Source organism: Ambystoma mexicanum, chromosome 1p (assembly GCF_040938575.1).
Source record: "Ambystoma mexicanum isolate Mex_15411 chromosome 1p, UKY_AmexF1_1, whole genome shotgun sequence".
Lineage (NCBI taxonomy): Eukaryota > Metazoa > Chordata > Amphibia > Caudata > Ambystomatidae > Ambystoma > Ambystoma mexicanum.
Genome location: NC_090921.1, coordinates 967,225,665 through 967,238,073, shown reverse-complemented (window position 1 = coordinate 967,238,073; position 12,409 = coordinate 967,225,665). Strand labels below are relative to the sequence as shown.

General features: G+C 43.4%; 1 protein-coding gene across 1 annotated transcript in view; it reads right to left on the bottom strand.

Annotated features, from left to right (window-relative positions):
* The window catches only part of LOC138582452 (uncharacterized), a 1,938,885-nt gene that overhangs the window by 1,313,822 nt on the left and 612,654 nt on the right, over positions 1–12,409 (bottom strand). The window lies entirely within an intron of this gene.

Here is a 12,409-nt window from a genome sequence, read left to right as displayed (position 1 = left end):
AAATTGTAATTCTGCTAAACGGAGAACAGGGCCTGTGTTACAGTTCACTTTAAAGTGAGTAAAGTCCCATAAGCTATCCTGTGATTTTATAGGATGTTGCTGTGTTTTACAAAGAAGCACCTTTTTTACTGAACGTGAAAGAAATTACTTGAATGTAAATTCTAAACTTTATACCAAAGAAAATCTATTCAAAAGATGATGTTTAATTTAAGTTATGAATTGTGGATGTATTAACGGCTACAAATACCCTATTGTATGGTGTTTTGCTTTTGCTTACACTTTGACATTGCAGGATAGGTGAATAGGCTTGTCTGTATGAATTGTGGATGTATTAACGGCTACAAATACCTTATTGTATGGTGTTTTGCTTTTGTTTACACTTTGACATTGCAGGATAGGTGAATAGGCTTGTCTGGCATAGAGAAACAAAAGCTGCTATAAATTGGCTTGGGGAAATGCTGACTAGTGTTCAGTGAAATCATTGATGAACTCACTGCTTCACTTCAGTATTGCCTGCAAGTTCCCATGTGGGGAGATGCAGACTCCCATGGGACTAACCTGCGCCTTTCAAGGTGGAAAGATGTATTGTGTCCTTTAATCATGAAGAACCCATTAAATTCCCAGGACAAAAGCTTTTGCGAACAGCCCTTTTGAGTTAATTGAGCAGCCCCCACTTTGGTAAGTCTACTTAAAAACATTGGGTCTCATTACGAGTCCGGCGGTAACCGAGCTGGAAAAAACGGCAAGTTACCGCCGGACTCGTATTACCATTCCGCCTCTGTGATTCCCAGAATCAACGGGGCATTACAACCCCGGTCGCCCGGTAATTCCGGAGGTGGAATTCGGTAATGGGGAAGTGGAAACACCAAAACCATGATGTAATGGTGCTGGTGTTTCCATGTCTGCCTGCAGGCGGGTGGTGTTAAACCCGCCAGGTCAGACCTGGCAGGAGTGACACCTCCCGCCTGCAGGACTCTTAATCAGCCGGTCCGGAAAGAACGGTGGTGGCAGATTTACCACCACCGTTCTTTCCAGATCGGCAGGGTCATAATGAGGCCCATTATCTTCTTATAAATACACACTATAATACCAATGGAAATTAAAGTCATGGTGTTCACAGAGATTAGGATCTGAAGTGACCAGAGAGTCAGGGCTCTGGTCAGACATCAAAGAAATCATTACTGTGCTGAGAGTGTCCACCTTTCAACCCTACTTTCAATTTGCTAGACCACAAGTTTATTCTAATGGAATGAGAACAAAGGGACCTGCCATAGAACTCAGATCAATCATTGGCTGATATGCCTGCTACCATCACGAGTTTCATTATCCCAGAAATGAAACTAAGCCCGGGAATCGATAGGAAACCATGCACTATTCCAAAATGACATGACAATTGCATTTAAAAATGAAATTATCTCATACATCTGAATCCATGCCAGTTACAAACATGGGGCTAGGTGTGTTTCAAAGATGAGAGTTTCATTTTCAATCTGACACCAATTTGTCATTACCTATAAATATTAAACGGTTTTACAATGGTAAATGTATAATACTTTTATGAAAAATGACAGCGCAAATTAATGTTGCATATTTAGGCTTGTGTCTGTGGTGACAGAGTACAGCAATCCATATCTCATTAATGTAGCAGGTTGCTACAGTGAATTATAGAATTAAAAAAATGTGCTTTTAAAGCATTAAGAGCAGATTGGGACCCCACTGTTATTCTGGTCCCAAATATAGAAATGATAATCATCCAATGAAGATTGGGGGTGTTTTTTGTAGGAGTGCCTGACTATGAGGTAGGCTAACTGAAAGACCAGACCAGTCACATAGTGTGACATAATCATGGGCATATTTTACACTTTGGAAGTGGGAGCACACATGCAATAGTATTCTGACTCTGGGAAAAGCTGCAGAAAAGAATACACGTTCCTAATGGATGAGTACTGAATATGGATATTATCTGCAGATGAACGCCTTGCCCTTGTGGGATCCTGAAACAACTTACATTTGGGCACACCTGTTTTTTCCTGAAAAGGGGAGGAAGGTACTAGCAGGAGCCTGCTGACTGAGACTTCTTTGGGAATACCTGGGGATCTGTTGGCTCCGGGCCATTAAAAATAAATTCAAAGTGAGTATGAGAATTCCCCAAAAAATTAGACAATGGCCCTCATTACGAGATTGCTGGTAAGCCATCGGTAGTACCAGCGGCTCACCAGCAATCTCATGTTACGGTTTCCGCTGCTCGATACCCTGGTGTTATCGGGATATTACGGGCGGCGGTGGAACGGTAAGTTCCCATTCCATGGAGTCCTACAGGACTCCATGGATTTGCTTCAGTGATTTTTCTGCCAGTAGGAGCCTGAACTAATTCACTGCCCCTACCAGCAGACTCAGAGTAACCGGCTCTGGAAAAAATGCCAGAGCCAGCAGTACCGTGCATTTTACTGGCATGTTATCCAGACCGGGTTACTTGTAATACAGCCAATATCTGCTCTCTAGCCACCATTTTATTGTTCTTGTTAAGTCCCAGAAAGGGGGGTGGTTTGGGAAGGTGAAAGGTGAAACCAAAATACTTTGATTAAATGGGAAATATAAGGCATTCTCACTGCATTTGTATTAAATAAGATGTAATTTTAATTGAAACCAAAATACATTTTGAGCAGTGTGTATGCAGTGGCACAGACAGTATTCTATGTGGTCCACATGCAAGTCTTTGTAAATTATAATCTCATTAAATTGCACCCAGTGTTTTCACATTTTCACAGAAATAGTTAACATTAAGCTGTGATATGAAGACACCCGCACAATAGCCTAATGAAGATCTGCTTGATAATGTCTGTTCTGTGAAGCCCATAGTTATTTAACAAGGAGTGGGACATGAGAGCAAGTTTAATTGTGCAATTTCTACTCCCATAAAGATGATGCAAACTTAAAAATTGCATATACCTCTCATTCTTGAAATTGCACAGTGGCATTCTATTAGTGATATGAGAGAACAGGGACACTGCACTTGCACGTCCGAATAACCTAAAACCTAGTAGGACCATGACTGTATATTTACAGTTGTTGCGATCATTATTATTTCCCTCGTTTCTTTCCCATTTAGTCTTGCGGCGCTTTGAAACACAATTCTGTTGTATAGGCGCCTAACAAATGCTCAATAAAATAAATAAGTTACACCTGTTTAATATTATCAACCCATTCTCTCAGGTTGGATGGGTGAGTTAAAATAGTTTGTGCATTCTAAATTGATAACATTATTTCCCTAACCGAAAGATGTAAAATTCACATTCAATGCATAATGGCAAACAAGCAATTACACGAGCAAACTAGAAACCCACAACACCACACTTACATTAGGGGGAACAAATAGAACATATTGATATGAATATATGTATATAAATGTCATTTTTATATACAACACATTTCTGATTCCATACATTACTGGTGTTATTGGGGAAAGGGAATCTCTGTATTTTTTGTAAATGTAACTTTATGAGTAATTTGAAAATGTTTTCAATGTAAACATTAACAACACACCAGCCGATAAGCAGCAGATTTTGACAAGAATACATACTGTTATTCAGAATCAAACATATAGAGATTCGATGATGTAAATGATATTTGTGTGTATGAAATAGTGAGATTCAACTAGGCAGGGAATTATTGTTTTTTGGGGACAAGCTGCCTGTGATTATATTATATTGTGGTGACCTCTACATAAATCTTGGGAACCAACTTTAATTCATTTATTTAAATACATTTGAGTTTTGATCAAACCACCTGTTTCTTGCCCAGAATTTTGGGGTAGGACTGTATAGTAGGGGCATTTGACCAAATGGGCCCGCTTAGTGTAGTAGCCATACATTAACTAAAATACATCTTAAACTGATTATTCGTGTGAATCACTGTTGTTAATGAAACTCAAGAATTGACCATGACAACTGATTCCTATAGACCGTGCCTTCTTCTAACTTCTGAGCAGACACAACGCATGTCTGCACAGTCCATAGGGATCATGCCTGTGCGCAGACCTGCATACTGATCCCCCTGGTAAGGCTTTGGATTTCCCTCACAGAGCAGAGTAACATGTGGTGACACTAAAGATCAGAGTTTTATCGCAGGGTTCCTGCTCCCTGCAGTAAATATTGAATCAATGGGGCAGTGACCTGTAAACCAACAGAAGCAACGTTGCCATGGGGTGTTTGCCTTAATCAGAAGAAGCCCTTCAGTGGGGAAGAAATGCCCAAATCCACTGGAAGCCTAGTTTGAATAGTTGGTGAAGATTATTATAATGGTTGTTACTCTGGGGTGATAGGAAAGAACTCCACGTTGGGGGTGGGGGTTCACAAGGAATGAAAGGTCTAAAAGGTACATGGTCTAGGGGCCTCTTACGACCCAGGCGGTAGCCGTGCCCTTATTAAGGGTACGGCTGCCGTCGGTAATGATTTTTTACCGGGTCCCAGAAAAGGGCAATAACCGGGTCATTCCGACCTTGGCGGACCGGGTAATAGCCCTTTCTTGGACCTGGTAAAAATCAATCCCCATTCCCATTTGAGCCCCAGAGGGCTCAATGGGAATGGGGAGGATGCTAACAACGGCCCGTTAATGACGGGCCCGTTGTTAGCATCCTGGCCTGCTAGCGGGTCCCGCTTTTCACGTCTGGCCTGACTAGGTGTGAAAAGCGGGACCCGTAACGGTACCGTTCATTACGGGACCGCCGGGGTCCTAATGAGGCCCTAGGTTTTTATCTGCATGGTTGGTAGTCCTAGTAGAACACTTATTATCATTACAATATAGTAACTGAATCTAACACTTTCAGAGGTCCAAACCTAAATAGCAAGCTGGTCAGGCAAGTTGGCCACATCAACCAGTCAGGACAATGCTGATTTAAATACTGGACACTGTCTTTGAAACTAAACATAGATCTGAGTCCACCTGAATGATAAAGGCATTGCCGTCCATGCTTATGGATTGGAGGGAGTGATATCCAACAACAGCCACCCCCCCAGAGCTCCGGCAATGGGAGCAAAGAGGCCTCTCCCACGTCTCGGCCGCACACGGCGGCCATGAGATCAGATGAAGGTTAGTCAAGACACCAACATCTAGACCCATGCTTCGTAGGCATGTTCTCTTGTGCATCATGAAAGTCTCCATGATGTGCCCTTCTGAAGCGAATCTGTTGATACACACACCGCCACTGCAGCCTTTCTTCCAATGTTTGGAGTCCATCATCGCGGCAGGGGTTTCTCGCGGTGTCACAGTTTCACCGGCATTCAGGAAGGGGTATTGCAGCCGGATGGTTAGAGTATGAGCTGCAGGCTGTATTTGGCATGCGGTGGTGACAGTTCTCACTTGAGAACCAAGTATATCTGAAGCTGGGTGTGTGGGCAGAGGCCTGCGGCACCGTGCACCACCTCCCCCCTCCCCTTCTCCCCCCGCCGTGAGAACGCTCCAGAGTGCGAGGCGCTAGTTCAAGACCTTTACAGGGCTTCATAACAGGACTTTCAGCAGCGGATTTTAAAATCCTAGGACGGCAGAACCCCCGAGCAGCATGAACTAATTGTGTTGGGCGCCCTATTGACAAAATATAGTTATGCTAACGTGGCAGCGAGTCTATTATTTGTTCCGCATTAAGGTGACTAAGAACAAAAAACAAGGCTTAAATAATTGGGCGCGAGAACACAGCAGAGGTCAGAGCGACCTCAAATGGCTGTTTAAACTGAACGAGTCACGCGGTAAAACGCAGAATCCAAAATGGACAGTGCAATCATATTATTAAAAAATATTCCGACTGCGATAGAAGTAGCCGCGCACCTTCAATACTAAAGTGCATTCTGGGCTTGGGCCATGGCAATATGGGAGCAACAGAACTACGCCACCAACGCACTTAAAGAAGAATACGTTAAAACTGCCTCAGTGCGTCTCTGTTGTTCTGTTATGGCTGCACGTCGATTGCATGAGTCTGGATTCTCGCCATATTGTATTAAGCAGAACACTTTTGACAGTACACGAGTTTACTTATGACTTGCTGAAGACATACATAATTATGTCAATCTGCAATACATTTTGATTGGTATATTTCCAGGAAAGATGTGTGTTATGCACGAAGCAGTGGTTGGCCAACCTAAAGGACACGTGTTTTTGAAGTCGTAACAAGCCTAAAATGAGTAATACTCGCTAAACAAAAAAATACAAATCACAAATGAAGCAGACTATCCCAGACGTTGCTCTGGTTGCATTGCATTGAGATGGCCGCCTGCCTTATGGCATCTGACTGTTATACTGCGGCCATCGCCAGCGTAGTGGCATGAAAGCACTGACCCCTCCCAGGGCGCCAGCCAGGCCGTGGGCTGTGGGATGTGAAAAGAGAAGGGGACATGTCTGAGTGTCCCGGAAACCTGGAGACTAAAACAGACACGGCAGGGTGAGATAAACACAGGGGTAGAGATAGCGACTGACTGCTGGGATGTAAGTCAAGTTCCAAGTCTTCAGTCCAGGAAAGATTATTACAGAAAATAATCTAGCAATGTCCTTACTAGACATTGCCCATCACAGCGGCTTTTAATAGTGTAATGGGATGTTGGAACAGGTTTAAGCCAGGTTATGGATTCACGATGGCCCCGAGAAGTGCTCAAGAGATCCTGTGAGACGTGGGCGCTACAAACCAGGCAGCTATTCTTGCTAAAATACCCTGCTGAGAAAAACCCTCTGGATCTGCTAATACCAAGCCCGCTGACAGAGGGATCGGACACATGGGTTGGCTGTGTGAAGGATGTACGTTTGGGGACACAAAAGAACAATAAAACAAATCAACACCCCTCCTCCCCACCGAACCATACTAGGATGGCCACAGGTGTAGGAGGGGGAGCATGCATGCCAACATTATCCATTTAATTCGGGAGGCAATAGTCCAGTCCTGCTTTAACTTTGCATTGTGGGACTTGTAGTTCTGGATTTTTAATGGGGCAGTGCAGGACTACAAGTAACAGAATACAAAGTGAAAACCAGAACTCGGCTAGTGTATCCCGAATGGAATGGATAATGTTGCATGTCTGCAGGGAGTGAGTGTCACACTAACAAAGAATGCACTTGGTCTGGTCATCATTCTTGCAAATAGGAGGGGGGCAAAGGAATTATGCTGAAAGTGCATCGTTACAGTGCAGTGTTAAAAGGATGTATTGCAACAGTTGCATATCAGTGATAAAGTAAGGCCATAGACGGCCATTCTTCCAAAGTTCAGCACCAACACTGCTCGCCAAATGTGATGGAACAGAGGCCGGCAGAAATGTGAACGGGCCTACCGAGAAGTTCTGTGAGCACCGTGATAGGGCAATGTAGGTACTTGTGCACCAGAAAGCAGGTCTATTTAGTGGCCACAATGAGGTTCCAAAGCATTCCTTTAAGAGAAAATGAACCACGAGCACATGATGGAAATTACAATGGGTAGAAGTCAGGACAAAGCCATTAAAGCAAAATACTAGTCACCCGCATTGCAAAATCTTAACACCGAAGAAACCTATTGAGTGAGAGACTTAAACACAAGGGATAAGTGACCTGGTGAGAATCCCCACTGTGCCTAAGCTATGTAAGTGCCTAGCAGCAGAAGGAAATGATGGGACATGTTCAAAACTGAACTGATGCAAGCCACTTACCCCACCGTCATCCTGAGGGACGGAAATGCCCAAGTTGTACTGCCCTTCTTAAATCTTGGAAAGTTTTTAATACTTTTATACTGCATCAAATCACCAGTGCCGTAGTTTCAGAGAGCCTAGGAATGTCCGGGAGTGATATATTGTGCCCCACCAGCGGTATCCAGGCCTAAATCCGCTGTAGGAAACAAGACGAGAGGGAGGAAGCTAAGAGGAGAGAAAGGCGAGACTTAGATGCTACAAACATAGGGAGGGAGGGATGCAGCGGTGAAGAATGTTTTGCGGTAGCGCAGGTGGAGGTCAGTCCTGTTAGGTGGGCCATGCCTTTGCAAAAAGGAGGAGGCGGATATGTCCTAAAGCCTTGTGATAACTGGATTGTTGCTCCAAGGCAATGTTGAAGAACTGGGAGTTAGTACACAATGTAATTTCAGATGCATGAGGGGCTCGAGAATGTGCTTGGGCAATCCTGGAAGCATGGTGGCTTACTTAACCAGGCATCTGTATACATTGTACCCCAAGTCAAACTCCAGAATGTCAATTCTGTGACTCCCAAGCCTGAGCCAAGAGTGGCGCTGTCAAGAATAGACTGTGTATACAGGAGAATGTTGTTGGTAACAGACTGTAAGAGAATGGATAAGTCAAACTAATCCAGTAAAATTGAACACGGCTAGAAATATCATTTAAAAAATGCAGAGTTTATTCCAGGCCATGTCACGCTAGACTTTACTTTAGTTCAAAATGAGAGAGGAGGGTGTCTTACTTATAATAACAACCCTCAAGAGCGACTGTTTGTCTGAAATGCATATTTGAAATGCTTTCGACCTCCCGTAAATGTTTCAAAAGTTCCAATTGTGCCCCCATTTATACTACAAAGTTTTCATACTGTGCCAAATAATCCCCACAGTAGTTTTGGAGCACATAGGCTTGTCTTTGTGTGCAACTTTTTTAAGAGCAATGAGCATTGTCTTTGGCTCAGCAATGGTCAGGCTTTTAAGCCTTCCAAAATGCCAGGGGATCATGGTGAGCCTGGGCATGTTGAAACCATGCCAAAGAAAACAGGTGGATAAAGCCCTTCTACTTATGCCCCAGACCCGAAAGGTTATGAATGGCCAGGTTCTATAGACAGAAAAGCTGGAAGGTACTATGGGTACCTTTAAATGTGGGTGGGGTTTGAACCATTGCTCCTTTGGGAGCAAAACACTGGACCAGGCTTTTAAGAAGTACAATTGCCTGTACAATTTGTTCATGGCCCCTTTCTTCTTTATGTTACAGGAGGAGGGGGTCGTGTTCTCTTATTATGCAGACGACACCCAATGTGTTATTAAGTTGTCGGGAAACCACAAAAAGGATGAGGCGGAGGTGAATAGAGTTTTTGCACTTATTTAAAAATGGATGCTGAATAATTTTCTAGCTCTTAATCGCAGTAAGACCGAGCTGCTGATAGTCGGCAGTTCCAAGGCGATTGGCAAGTTAAGTCAAGATTACAGCTCCTTCAAATTGGGGGAGGACATTATTACTCCTTTATCTAAGACAAACATTTTAGGAGTGATCTTGGACTCGACATTAAGCATGAAAGCCCATGTTTCATCAGTGGTGGCAGGGGTAGTCTATTATATAAGACTGTTGGCTCATCTGAGGCCCATGATTTCGCAGGAAAGTGTGGAGACCATAGCCAGGGCAATTATAGGTGCCAAATTGGACTATTGTTGCAGCCTCCTGCTGGGCATTAATCAAAGAGAGCTGCATAGACTGCAGGTAGCCCAGAATTGGGCGGTTAGAGTGGTTCTTAGACTTCCAAGGCATAGCCATGTAACGGTGGCCAGACGCTCTCTACACTGGCTACCTATTGAAGCCAGGATTCATTTTAGTGTACTGGTTATTGTTTTCAAATGCCAGCTTCAAGTAATGCCTGAGTATTTACAGCAGTATATAATTTCTAAGAGTAATGTACGTTCTCTGAGATCTGATTTCTCTAATCAAATTATACAGCCAAGACGTAAAACAACGAAGGCGGAAAAGGGAGCATTTGAGGTGAGGGCCCCCTCGCTCTGGAACAACCTTCCTTCAAGTTTGAGGAGTCACTCCTCTCTTGCATCGTTCAAGAAGGAACTGAAGACATATTTATTTGTCTGATCTTGGGAACATAAGGAAGTTTCAATATAGGGGATAATGGAATAACCTGCTGAGGAGTCTTATGATCTTTCATCTCTAAGCCTGCCCTCTTTTGTATTATATGTCTTTTTGTTTGTCAGCGCCTTTATGCCTAAGGGTCAATAGTGCGCTTAACAAATGTAATGTAATGTAAGTTCGTCAGGGCTGCTAGGAACTTTACAGGATGGATATAGTTGTGTGTGAGGCAGGATAATGATAAGGTTGGGCTGTTCTGAGTGTTAATATGCACAATACATCCTGATATATTCTTCCCGACCTAGACTGCTGTTATCTTGTCCTGATGATAGTTCGCTAAGGTCAAAACAGGGGTGTAGAGTCTGCTTACCACATCTGATTTGAAGATCTACTTCTGAAGTTATGGCTCTTTTCATTAACTAAGTGCCACTCCTGTGTTTCATTTATTTATTTGGGTGTTTTGGGGAGTGCTACTGCCACATTTTGTCTGTTTCAAAGCGTTGGAACATTAGATATTAATTCAAGAGGACGTAACGAACCATCAAATAATATATGACATAACATGACCTAAACGGCTTGTAAAATTGAAAACGGCATCATGTCCCAAAAAACTACAACATAAAAAATGTAGGTGAAAAATTAGCAAAGCTACCTTAAAAATTAAGCCATTTGGTTTCAAGGTTGGAATTGGGAGGGGAGAATTAAAAAAGGAAAAATACAGGGGTGGTGCAGGGTTAGGTTTAGATGCAGTGAGAGAGGAAGTGGAAGGGTGTGTGTGTGTGTGTGTGTGTGTGTGAGAGTGTGTGAGATTGTGTTTTTGTGTGTGTGTGTGTGTGTGTGTGTGTGTCTGGGATGAGGGACCCCACTTATAAGCAGAATGAAAGTGTAAATCAAATGCACAGATGCAAGTAAAGATGCATTTAGATTTGGGAACAAAACACATGTATCCGAGCGGAAAAAAAACCTTGATGATATGCCCCTTAATCTTACAATACTACATGGAGGGGCATAACGTAACAGTGTAGAAACACAAACCTAAAATAGCATAGCAATTCAAAACAGGGCAGATCAACGTGAAGATAGCATAGCACAGCCATATGGCAAAATGCTGCCAGTGCTCAGCATACCAAACAAATACAGCTCAAGCATGCTCAAAGGTGGCATGTCGCAAATGTCCCATACCCCAAATTCAAAGTCTATCTCCATATGGGCCATGAACAATTAAGTCATCTACTACTAATCACTTTTCAATGCTGTTAGAATGCTATTAGAAGATTGCAACACTTCCGTCTTATATTTATTTAACTTTCAAGTAACAACACACATATATCTGCTCACAGTTTATAGAACCTATTACCATTCGACAACTACATTACAGCTACATCTTCACCCCTCCTATCTCCTCCTACCCTCTACCCCTGGTCCTCCTTATGGTTTCTATTTTAAATGCCCAATTCTTAGTGCCAAAACATCTGTCAGCCCGCTTAGAAAATCCAGTGACCTTTTCTTGTATGGGGACTTTCTGACAAACTAACCTGGTGAAAGCCTTCAGTCTACTAGGGTCCGCTTGAGCAGCTCTAAATCCATCACACAACCACTCGCCAACTACTTCCAGTTCCAGTGCTTGCTTCATCTTGTCTAGCTACGGCCATCACAGTAAGCTTCCCTAACCACCCTGCTCCCCTGTTCCAGCCTCATCTCTTCTAGATTTGAAGACTGATTCTCTGGGGGTTATGTTCTGTTATACAATTTGTAAAGCGTACATTCGCCAAAGGCATCTTGGCGCTAGAAGTACAACTAAATTAGGTCATGCCAATGCAGCTCCAAATAAGAAGGTTTTCAGAGTGCGCTTAAACATAAGATGATACACTATAATTCGAACATGACGTGGCAACGTGTTCCACAGCTTAACTGCAGCCACCGAGAATGCACGTCCACCAGTTCTGGCCAGTTTGTAGCATGGAACCACCAAAAGATAACTGTCCAAAGAACGGAGGGTCCGGGTATGGACATAAAGTTGAAACTTAACCCAGAGATATTCAGCTCTCAGTCTATGTACAGCACAGTGAACAACACAGAGAGACTTGAATTTGATAAGTTTTGCCACCTGGAGCCAATGAAGATTACGCAGAATAGCTTTAATATGCGTAGCATAAGGTGACCCAGTAGCCACCCGAATCGCTAGATTATGCAGCCGTTGAATGCGTTTGATAAGATACAACAGCTGCACCAAATACAGGGGCTTACAGTAATCCAAGTGGTTCATAACCAGGGAGGCTACTACCGGTGCATGAAGATAGTTCGGAAGAAAGGGAAGGCCTTTTTCCGAAGTATTTTCAGCTGTAAATGTCCTCCCTGACAGATGGCGACAACCTGGGCTTTCATCAAGAGGGAGGACGACAGCTTCACTCCCAGATCCCAGACAACCGTAACAGGAGAGGGAAAGGGTCCCAATGAGAGAGGCCAAAAAGAAGGGGTCCACAGGGTGGCAATATAAGGAGGTCCAACCACAACTACCTCCATCTTGTCCCCATTCAATTAAAGCCAGTTGGAATTCATCCACCTACCCACGGCCTCCAGGCAACTCGTAAACTGAGATGACATGTCAAAATTCAGTAGATTCAGCT